Below are 11,216 nucleotides of genomic sequence, written 5' to 3'. Positions count from 1 at the left end.
ATTAAGAAGAGGAGTTTGTATTCCCTTTCTAGAGGGACAATAAGCCTCAATATTTAGAAGCACATGCCTTTTAGAATAATGAATAGAAGAGTTATAATCTAAGGAGTCAAAAGAATCCCTTAGTGGATGGTATTCTCCCAAGGATACAACTAACGCCACCTTATCCTCAAGCTATTAAAAATCCAACACCTCCTAAGGGGCCAAATGTTGTTGCCTTAATGATGCCTCAAACTGCACTTAATATTCTTAGCAATCCTACCTGGTGAAATGAGAAATATAGTGGGGTTAAAGGTTAAAGAAGATCAAGGCCAATATATCAATGTTTGATATGCTACATGGCTACCTTCCTAGAGGGAATCACTCTTAATATTTTTGGATCATTTTAAGTCATATAATCCAATTTGTAATATCTGATCTCCTACATCTAATGTTAATACATTTGAGGCATTCTCTATTATTTTTAAAGACAAGTTTAATGTACACCCATTTTTGCTAAGTGTGTTCATATTTGAAGAAAATATCCACTATTGTTTGAACAATTTGTAAGTCTCATGTAACGTAATTCAACTTTCTATTTTCCAAAAGTTGGGAATCATCCCTTAGACTATGAATAGAGAGGTGATACAACTAGACACAATTACAATGAAAGTAATCTTAGTATTTAAATTTTCATCTAATATACATTGTCGATATCTATGAGACTTATAAGATGTTGCTAAGTAGAGAATCAACCAAATGTTTGAGAGGATAGATCTCAACAAACTTCACATAGCTATGGTTGCCCTAAAATAGATTGAAAAATTAGATTAAGATCGACGTCAAACAAAATTGAAAAAAATGATTACAAATTCTAATGTGCGCAGTGAGGTTCTCTTTATGCAATATGATTTTGAATTGTAACGATTTCATAATATCCTCATGCTAAAAATGAAAGAATGAGATGATGTTAAGGGTTGTATCGTACAAGGTCTAGTAGAACCTCAAATCAACAAAGATGTCACCCAATTTTTTTTATCAAAAATATGACAAAAAATATCAAGTATCTTTGTCATGATGCAGATCCAAATATATTGTTTCTACCTTAGTATTAACGATTACATCATGAGAACTAATCTTAGTCACTTGATCAAATTTTTAGGATGTGTTATTAAAAATATTAAACCAAATGACCCAAGAAAGAGAACACATATATGATTCAAGGTCAAAAGAAGAGATGGTTTCTTTAGAAATTTCTAGTAATGATTCTTCTTATGAGGGTTGGTTTCCAAAGCATAGGAGACCCCAAGTCACAAAAAAAGAGATCAACAAAGGTTCCAATTGTTGGAAATATAAGAGGAGTAACTAAGAGGGGAGGGATGAATCAGTTACCACTAAAATAATTCCAAATCTCTTAGATGTCAATACAAACTTCATTTTAACTCACAACTTGATTATAACTAGATATTCACTGTAACCTGGTTAACAAAGCAATCTTAAGACAATGATGTGTATTAAGCTCTAGTAACTTAGTTGCATAAAAATAAAGCAATAAGAAAATAACATGAACATACGAGACACCAAGATTTAACGTGGAAACCCAATTTGGAAAAACCACTAATGCAAATAGTTACAACTTTTCACTCTTTTGAAGTGAGCCCTGTTAGGAGCCAACCCTATTAAAGGTTACAAAAACCACTATTAGTTGTGACCCTGTTAAAGGATTTGAATTACCCTATTAGGAGTAGCCTTGTTAGAAATCTTTGAGACACTTAAATCTAGAAATGCCACCTGGTTAGAGGATTTACAAAATGACTATTAAGTCAACTCTGTTAGGAGATTTCTTCACTACCAAAATTATTAGAAGGTAACAATGATTGACCTGATTGATGAAGCAAATGAATTGCAGATTTAGATCACTATTCTAGTTTATCCTCTAGATCCTTCCTAATCAGAATATTCTTTGTAGCTCCTTAGATGTTCTTCTTTAAATCAAATATCCTTATTTATTTGCATCTTTTCATCTTCCACACTTTCTCATTATTTTAATCTACATCTTGACCTTTCGTATATATGAAACCAAATGTCAAGTCATCTGGAATACCCTTTAAAATAAAAAAATAAAATCCACTGAGTCAGCTTGCATAAACCAACTAATAAACAAAGTTATTTTACTACAAGTTAGCTGTTACAGAAAACTAGGTCACTTGGTTACCACTAAGTTCCTTGGTAACCAACCTGACTCAATTTACACTGAACTCCTTTGGTAACCGACTTGACTTGGTTTACATAGGAATACCTTTGGTAAATGACTTAGAGCAATCTACACTTGATCATTGAACTTGGCTTCTTCTGATCTTCTCCTCGACTAATACTTGTGTCTTCTAATCTTGGTTAAGGTTTGACATTGTGTAACATCAATGACAATATAAAATTGAATAATTGTTATCAACACCAGTTTGGAGGGAAAGGATCTCACATACAACATGAATAATAAAGAAAAAAATCCCTTAAATTGATCCTCACAAAAGGGAAGGGTATTTAAGTTGATAATGTTTCATAGTTATGGGATGACCCTAAGGAAATGATTGTTGGAGAATAGGAATGTAGATTAGATGATTCTTTAGACCAAATCTTAAATCTAGATGTGTTAATTCCATGGACAAAATGTATAACCAAACAATTGGCTACAAAAAAAAACCAAATATAAAGATAAGATTTGATGGCTCTAAGTGCAAGTAAGGAGTAGGAGTAGGAATTGGACTAATCAATCCATGAGGTAAGTCTTTTTATGTGGCATATAAGTTACAATTCCCTTGTACTAAAAATGTGGCATAATAGGAAGCCTTAATTCAAATCCTTCTAATGGCACACGAGAAGAAGATTAAAGTATGAGTAGTGTAATCACCCAAAAATGGTCCTCTAGATTATGAAGCCCCTTTCTAGAATTTTTACATAACTTATCTATTACTTATCTTTTCTCAAATCATCACTTTGCTATTTATTTGATATTATCCTATGATTTGACCACCTTATCCTAAGTCTTTTATTTAATTGAAAGAACATGTCCCTTTTTAATTAAATAAAATCCCCAAAGTCCATTTATTCCTAAGTATGCACATGAAAGGGCATTTTCCTATTTTAAAAATAAAAGAAAAATATTTTTGTCTACACGAGGGGCACACTTTTCTATGTAACAAAAGTCTTTATTTTCAAAAAAACTTTAACTGTCATCCACACATATTTTTCTCCTTAAACATATATGTTGATCTTCTTTAGTTGAGATTTTTGTGTACAAAGTCAACATGATACTCATTCTCCACCCTTGATTTTTCCTCTTAATCTCTACCATCCATTTCTCTTTAAAGGAGGCTCTCTACACACTCTTACATATCTCATATTTGCACTCTATTGTTATGTTGTCCTTTTTCTTACTCACTTTGAGTACTTTGCACTCACTCTACTTTACTTGCATTATCTTTACTTGTATTCTTAGCTTAGTTTCATTTTATGCATAACTTAGCTCACCTACTATAATTAGGGGGTTTTTAACTCTTTGTTATCTTGAATCTTGCATCTCATATAGTTTAGATTGCATCTTACATTGCCTACTTGATTCTCAGATATCACCACTCTTGCCTCTACTCCTTTGAATCTCTCATTCTATGGTGTACCTTGCAAGGGTTTCCCAACTATGTTCATTTGAGAGCCACCATACTATTATCCTTGCATGTCATAAATAGAGAGCTATGGGACACCTCTTGATATAATCTTCATAGTGGGTATTCTTGGAATAATGGTATACAGAAGTGTGTCACATTTTACACACATTTTCTGCACCCACAATGGGGCTTGAATCTTTTGTTTAGCTCCATTTCTCTTTATTTCACTAGATTTTTTACTTGCAAGTTTTGAATTTTTGTTTTGCAAGTGTCAATATTGTACAACACTTTATCTAATGTAGTATGACACTTTATTCTACTACATTATGATACTATTTCAGTTTTGTCTATTTACTAGTACTCTGTACTTTATTTAACTACATCTTGTAGAGTTTCATACTAGTTAAATCCCTATACTATACTAACCTGAAGTATCGTACGACTTTTCTAGGGTGTATCGTGCGAATCTCTATCAATTGGTAGAGTATCACCTAGCTAGTATGGTATGCTTGCACAATTTGAGTCTAGTGTTTCAATTTGCATTTCGAACTTTCATTTCAAGTTTTCTAGTTTTCTAATAGTGGTCTTGCAAGGTTACTTTGAGTTTTCATGCTTATTTGATGCCCTAACCTTGTGGTTTTTTAGGGACCCACTTGCTTGCTTGTTTTTCTAAATAATAAATTGCAAAAAGGGCTATTAAAACTTGTTCGTGGGGCTACCCAAGCATAAAAATAAAAAGCTTTTTTATTGTATCTTCATTTCATTTCATTGTGCTTGCATAAACTAGTGTTTTAATTTTATAGGCACATAAAACCCACAAGTAAGGTTCTTTTGTTGATAGAAGAGTGTGGTCTTTTCCCTTTAGGAAAATAAGAAATCTTGACTCTTCATTGGATCAAGAGAGTGGGTGGTATATTCCACTCTTTAGTGGCCTTAATTAACTTGCATGGTGTGTTTGGGGGAATCATTGGGGAATAGGAGAGTATGCTCTTTTCCGTTGTTAAAAATTAGAAATCTTGACCTCCTTGGTGTGGATCCATTTTTTTCAATCCCCTGGTGAGATTTACTCCTCTAGAGGGCCTTCTATTTGGTGGAAATATACCGATAGGAATGATCCAAGTGGGAACAAGCAAAACCTAACTATCTAATCCTCGATAATCACAAGGCCCTTGACAAAGGTGAAATCCTTGGGGGACATAAAACTTGACTTCATTTAGTTAGAGTACTTTTAGGATTGTGACCATGAGGAAATCTTTAGGTGGATATGCTTACGGTACTCTTGTGGCTGTAAGGCCATCGTTTTGTATCGGGTGTAAGAGGGGTCTTATGTATGGAATCCTTACTAATAACCATAGGTTAGAACTTACCCTTTTTTCCACTCAATATCTTTATGCACAGAACAATCCTAGTGGACTACCTGGATCAACCCAAGATTTACACTCACCATATGTGTTCTTTTAGATGTGGATAACCCATATATGAAAAACCAATATCTATTGTGGGAAACCACTTTGTTTGAGGCAAGGGAACATCAAGTTGTGGGCCAAGTTATTGAGTATTGAGTCGTAACCTTAGGTAGATCTTTCTTCATGTTTTTTTGAATGTGTTATACCCATGAAAATCTTATTGAACATACACAATCAATAGTCTCATGGGGATTTACTTTTCAAGACTTCACAAGTTCTTGTATTGGAAAGGTTGCCTAGTCCCTGGTCCATTTATTTGAAGACATGTGTTTGCATCACCATTTCTATCAAAATTTATAGTTTTACTATCAAAACCAAAACTCAACACTTCTACAATAGTCACTCAAGAATATGAGCTCTTTTGATCATAAAAAATCATAAATTTTCTTTTACTAGTAAACTATCATTATGCACTTATGAGAAATATTGTACAATAATCTTGATGTTTGCAAAGTATCATATTTCCTTATATGATTTGTCGTACCGGTATATTTTTCTCTATTGTATTGCCATAGTCAAAGTTTCATTTTTCTTTAACTATCATTTTGTCTCTTGCAAAGTATCATATAAACAATTCTATTTTCCTACTATCACATGTCTTACTATGATATATTGTATGTTTGCAATTCTTTAGGCTAAAAATATTACCTTGGCTCCTAGGTTACATACTTGATTTGGAGATTTGTTCACTTGTCATCTTACTCATCTATCTAGTTGGATATTTAGCTTCTCACTTATCTCTTAACTTGAGTCATTGTTGTTGTAAATTACTTGGGAACTTTTCTTTACAAGTCACTTTGATAACTCCATCACTATCTCTCTTTGACAAGTGAACAATTTACTTTTCTAAGTTTGGATTCCAAGTTGTCTTGTGTTACTCTATTAAGTTGAATACTATCTCTTACATGTTAGTTACAAATATGTTTTAGATTGGACAAGGAAGTCATCCTCTCTTTAGCTTTGAAGAATTACTCCCTCCAACTAGGGTTCCATGTAATCAACACTTTGTTACTTCACCTATCTTTGACAAAGTAGAAGAGGATAAATCCTCCACTTGGTTTGATCCACTTAGCCACTTTGGTAGTTCTTGGGAGACTCCACTTGACACTCCTAGGATTAAACATGGTTTATCTTTCACCATGTCTGATGTAGTGCAAGGCAAGAGAATCCTTAAAGGAGATGTCCAAACCCGTAGTAAATAACCACATAGTGGAAACACAACACAATATACACAATATAATACCAAATACAACTCTTTATTCATAAAATAATTGATTACATGCAATGTGCCAGGTTGTAAGGCCTTCCCAGTTACGACCAAATATAAAGCAAGTAATAGTTTCGCAAGATCCCTCAAGATCTAATCCAAACCCTAGATAGTCCATATCCACACTCTAGTAGAAACCTCCAAGTAAGATCCAACTGGTACTCGCAAGCCCACCAAAAAATCTCCTTGTTTCCCAAGCCCTACTATCCCTTCTCAAAAAAATTCTCCTCTACCACCACCTCTTCTCCAAGATGGATGAATAATCACAATCCTGCTGTAAATTGCCTCACATTTAGCGGTCTATCCACAAACTCAGGAAAAAGTCACTCTCTAGCTACTCTCCACACTCACTCCTCTTCTGAATGAATGAATAATGAGTAAAGATTCCACAAGACCCCTTATTTATACCTAACTAAGCCACAAGTCAGCCTCTAGTAGAAATTAAATACCAAGTTCCTTTAAAGGCTTACAATACATATTAAATACATTAAAAACAATTAATCAAGACCCAAATAGGTCTACTCAACTCCACCAAAATCCCTTAATCATGCAGGATAGCCAACTACCCCAAGATGCTCCTGCATCAATGTCTAGGGAGGAAAGAAATAGATGCTTGGAAAACCTCTTTGCTAATAGATTGGAACAACAAGAAAGAGGGAAGATGACTTACCTAGATGAACAAACGAGAATTATGGTGGCTAGGATCAATGCTAATGTCTTTGGGGAAAATAATACTAATGAATTCAGGGACAATGTGAACAATGGAAATAATACTCCTCCTAGGAATCCAAGGTCTCATATTGATGGTTTTGTTGATAACAATTATTCAATTGTACATCGTCATTGATGTTACACAAATGTTATACTCTTGCCAAGCACTGCCAGTTGGAACCGAGTTATGGTGAATATCTAGTTCTAAGAAAGCTATGAGTTTAAAGGAAGTTTGTATTAAAATCTAAGGGATTTGGAATTGTTTTAATGGTAACTAATGCACCCCTCCCCTCTTAATTACTCCTCTTATATTTCAAACAATCAAGTTGCAGCCTATGCAACTCAATCTGGAGATAGTTCAAATTGAGTCTCAGACAAAAAAACTCAAGTCACAATCTATGGGAATTGAGTCTTAGCCAACAGGAATATAATAAGATTTAAAAATTCATAGAACCTTTGATCATGTTGAACGAAGTGAATCTAGTCCAAAATTTAGAAGAAATATACCTATGCTTTCTAGATATGTCAAAAAGTATCATGCACCTGAGAAAATAATCGAAGATCAGATAGGAGGCATAATGACAAGGAACAAACTAAAAAGTACATGTTTTCTTACTAAATTTGAATCTAGAATTGTTAATGATGCATTGAAAAATGAAAGTTGGATAGAGGCAATGAATGAAGAGATTGAGCAAATTGAAAGAAACAATACTTGTACTCTTGTTCCTAGACCCATGGATAAAAATGTAATTTATACAAAGTGGGTATTTAGAAACAAATTGAATGAAAATGGTGAAGTATCAAGGAATAAGGAAAGGCTAGTATGCAAAAGATACACTCAAGAAGAAGAGATAGACTATGGATAAACATTTTCTCTTCTTGCTAGACTTGAAGGAGTCGGAACATTACTTGCATATGCTACATTTAAAGGATTCAAAGTGTATCAAATGGATGTAAAATCAGCTTTCTTGAATGGAATTCTAGAAGAAGAAGTCTACATTAATGAACCTAAAGGTTTCATTGATCCAAAAAAAAGACATGGTCTGTAAACTACACAAAGCTTTATATGGTTTCAAGCAAGCTCCTAGACGATGGTATGAGAGGCTTCATGGATATCTATAAAGATTGCTTTTCAAAGAACAAATGATAAAAATAGTTTGTATATTAAAGAGGGACCAAAAAACAAGATTTTGCTAGTAGAAATATTTGTGAATGATATCCTATTTATAGGACATGATGACTTATGCAAGTCATTCTCTAAAGAAATGAGGAAAAAGTTTGAAATGTCAATGTTTGGAGAAATAAAATTCTTTATTAGTTTACAAGTTCATCAAATGAAGGATGAAATTTACATTATTCAGTCAAAATATGTCAAGGAGATATTGAAGACCTTTGCAATAGAAGATTCCAAACTAGTTGGAACACCTATGTCTACTGGAAATTAGTTATCTAAGGATCGTGATCCAAAAGAGGTAAATTAGACTACCTATAGATCTATGATCAAGAAACTTTAGTATGTTGTTCATACAAGACCTAATATTGCATTAACAATTGGTATAGTTGCAAGATTCTTTGCAAATCCCAAAGAGAATAATATGATGGAAATCAAAAGAATTATAAGATATCTAAAAGGTACTCAAGATTATGGTCTATGGTACAAGAAAGGAGGGGAATTTGACCTAAAATCCTTTACTGATGTTGATTGGGATGGAAGCATTGATGACAAGAAGAGCACCAGTGGAGGAGCATTCTTTCTTGGACAGAGGTTAGTATCTTGGAAAGATAAGAAGCAAAATTGCATCTCTCAATCTACAACAGAGGCATAATATGTTGTTGCAATAGTTAATTGTTCCAACATTATGTGAATCAAGAAACTTTTATCAGGAATGGAGGAAGAAATCAAGGATATAGTGGTTATTTATTGTGATAACACAAGTGCAATCAATATATCTAAAAATCTAGTAATGCACACCAAGAAAAAATACATTACAATCAAGTATCATTTTCTAAGAGAATTAGTTCAAGACAAAGAGGTTTGATTGGAATATGTTAACATAAGGGATCAGGTTGTTGACATATTTACCAAACCTTTATGTAAGGATGCATTCTTGTATCTTAGAGGAAAGCTAGGGGTCATTCCCCTATCTGATGCTCACTAGAGTACATATTAGTGATGCATCAACCTAACTACATTGAAGATCTATCAAGTTGATGCAAACAAGTTAGAGCTCACTACATATGAATTAGTACATCAGGTACATAAAAAAACCATTTTATGGAGTCTTTGGAATTTGATGTCAAAGAGGGAGAGAATCATATCATACATGCAGGAAGAGAATCATGTCATATATTCATTGAGGGAGAATTTGGTTTAATTAGAGACAGTAATTTTCAAGAAGGAGAACTTGATCTGATGGAGTTTGGAGATAAGATGACAGAGGGAGAATCTCAAAAGGAGTTCTCATGGATGGATAGAGCATCAGAATGAAACTAAGGATATTATAAAATATTATAAATCATTTGATTGCTCTAAGTTTTCTTTGACATGTTGTGTTGTCATCAATGCCAAAGAGGGAGATTGTTGATAACAATTATTCAATTGTATATTGTAATTGATGTTACACAAATGTTATACTCTTACTGACCACTACCAGTTGGAACTAAGTTACAGTGAATATCTAGTTCTAATCAAGTTGTGATTTTAAAGGATGTTTGTATTGAAATCTGAGGGATTTGGAATTGTTTTAGTGGTAACTAATTCACCCCTCCCCTTTCAGTTACTCCTCTTACATTTCCAACAAGATTTGTGTCTCCACCTAGATCTTCTCATCATCGACATGCTTCACATAGGTTTGAACATGGAAGTGAAGTAGACAATGATGTTACTAGTGAATATCTCTTGAAATTTCAGCAAGATGACTATTTCCAAAAACTTGTTCTCAAACCTTTGGAAAAAAATGGAGATGAATACTTAATGCATTTTACTTCTAAAGGATTGAAACTACCTCACAACTTTGAAGTTCAAAAGAAAGAACCTACTCCTCTTGAGATTTATATGAACAAGATACAAGACTTAGAAACTTCAATTTCCAACTTGAAGAAAGAATAGGAGAAACCTAAGTCTTCCTTGGCTCTAGAATTTGTATGTGCACTCCCTTTTGACAAAATTCTTTACATGATTCCTTTACCTAGAGACATTTATATCCCTAAATATGATGGCAATGGGGATCTACATGATCACATAGGGAAGTTCTATGCTCTTGGTCTAGTCTTTATGCATGATAAAACTTATCTCATGAGATTTTTCCCAAGGAGCTTAAATGAACAAGCAATGGAATGGTTTACAAAAATCACACCCCACTTAATTATTTTGATGAACTTGTCAAAATATTTATACAACATTATTCTTATAAAATTCAACAACATGTCGCTATGATTGACTTGTGCAACATCAAACAAAAATTGAGTGATCCTTTTGTCACCTGCTTGCAAAGATGGGTGAAGTTATATTCTAGGTACCCTTGACAGCTTCCCAAAAATGAAAATATTGATATCTTTGATAGCAATATTGGACCCAAATTACACTTTGGCCTTAGGAATAAAATATTCCTCACATTAAATGACATGATTGAGAGTATTTTTTACATAGAAGATGTTGTTGTTAAGAAGGGAGAGATAACTTTGAATAAGTCTAATGGGAATGAAAATGACAAAGACAAAAACAAACCTTAGAACAAGAACAAATATGTTGTCAATTATGGGGTAGTTGATGTGACTAATAATAAATAATCTATTTTCAACTTGGCTAATGATGTCCTTACAATTGAACAACAAGAGGCTACAAAGATAAATGACTCCAACAAGTCTAAGTTCATACAAACTTCAAGCCTAAACACAATTTCAGTCCTTTGGTTGATTCATATGATGTGATCCTCAAGACTTTGCTTGCCAATAAGATCATCATTGCTCGAAAACTCAAGACCCCATGATCCTAATGTTAAGCCTCCATGGTGGAAAGAAGATCATCACTACAATTATCGAATAAGGGTCACAATATTGACAATTGTATCAAACTCAAAGATATCACTCAAAAATTTATTGAGAATGAGAAGGTTGGTGTACATGGACTTGTCA

The sequence above is a fragment of the Cupressus sempervirens genome, chromosome 10 (assembly GCF_028749045.1).
Source record: "Cupressus sempervirens isolate cs-2001-9-10 chromosome 10, ASM2874904v1, whole genome shotgun sequence".
Lineage (NCBI taxonomy): Eukaryota > Viridiplantae > Streptophyta > Pinopsida > Cupressales > Cupressaceae > Cupressus > Cupressus sempervirens.
This window is presented reverse-complemented; position numbering follows the sequence as displayed.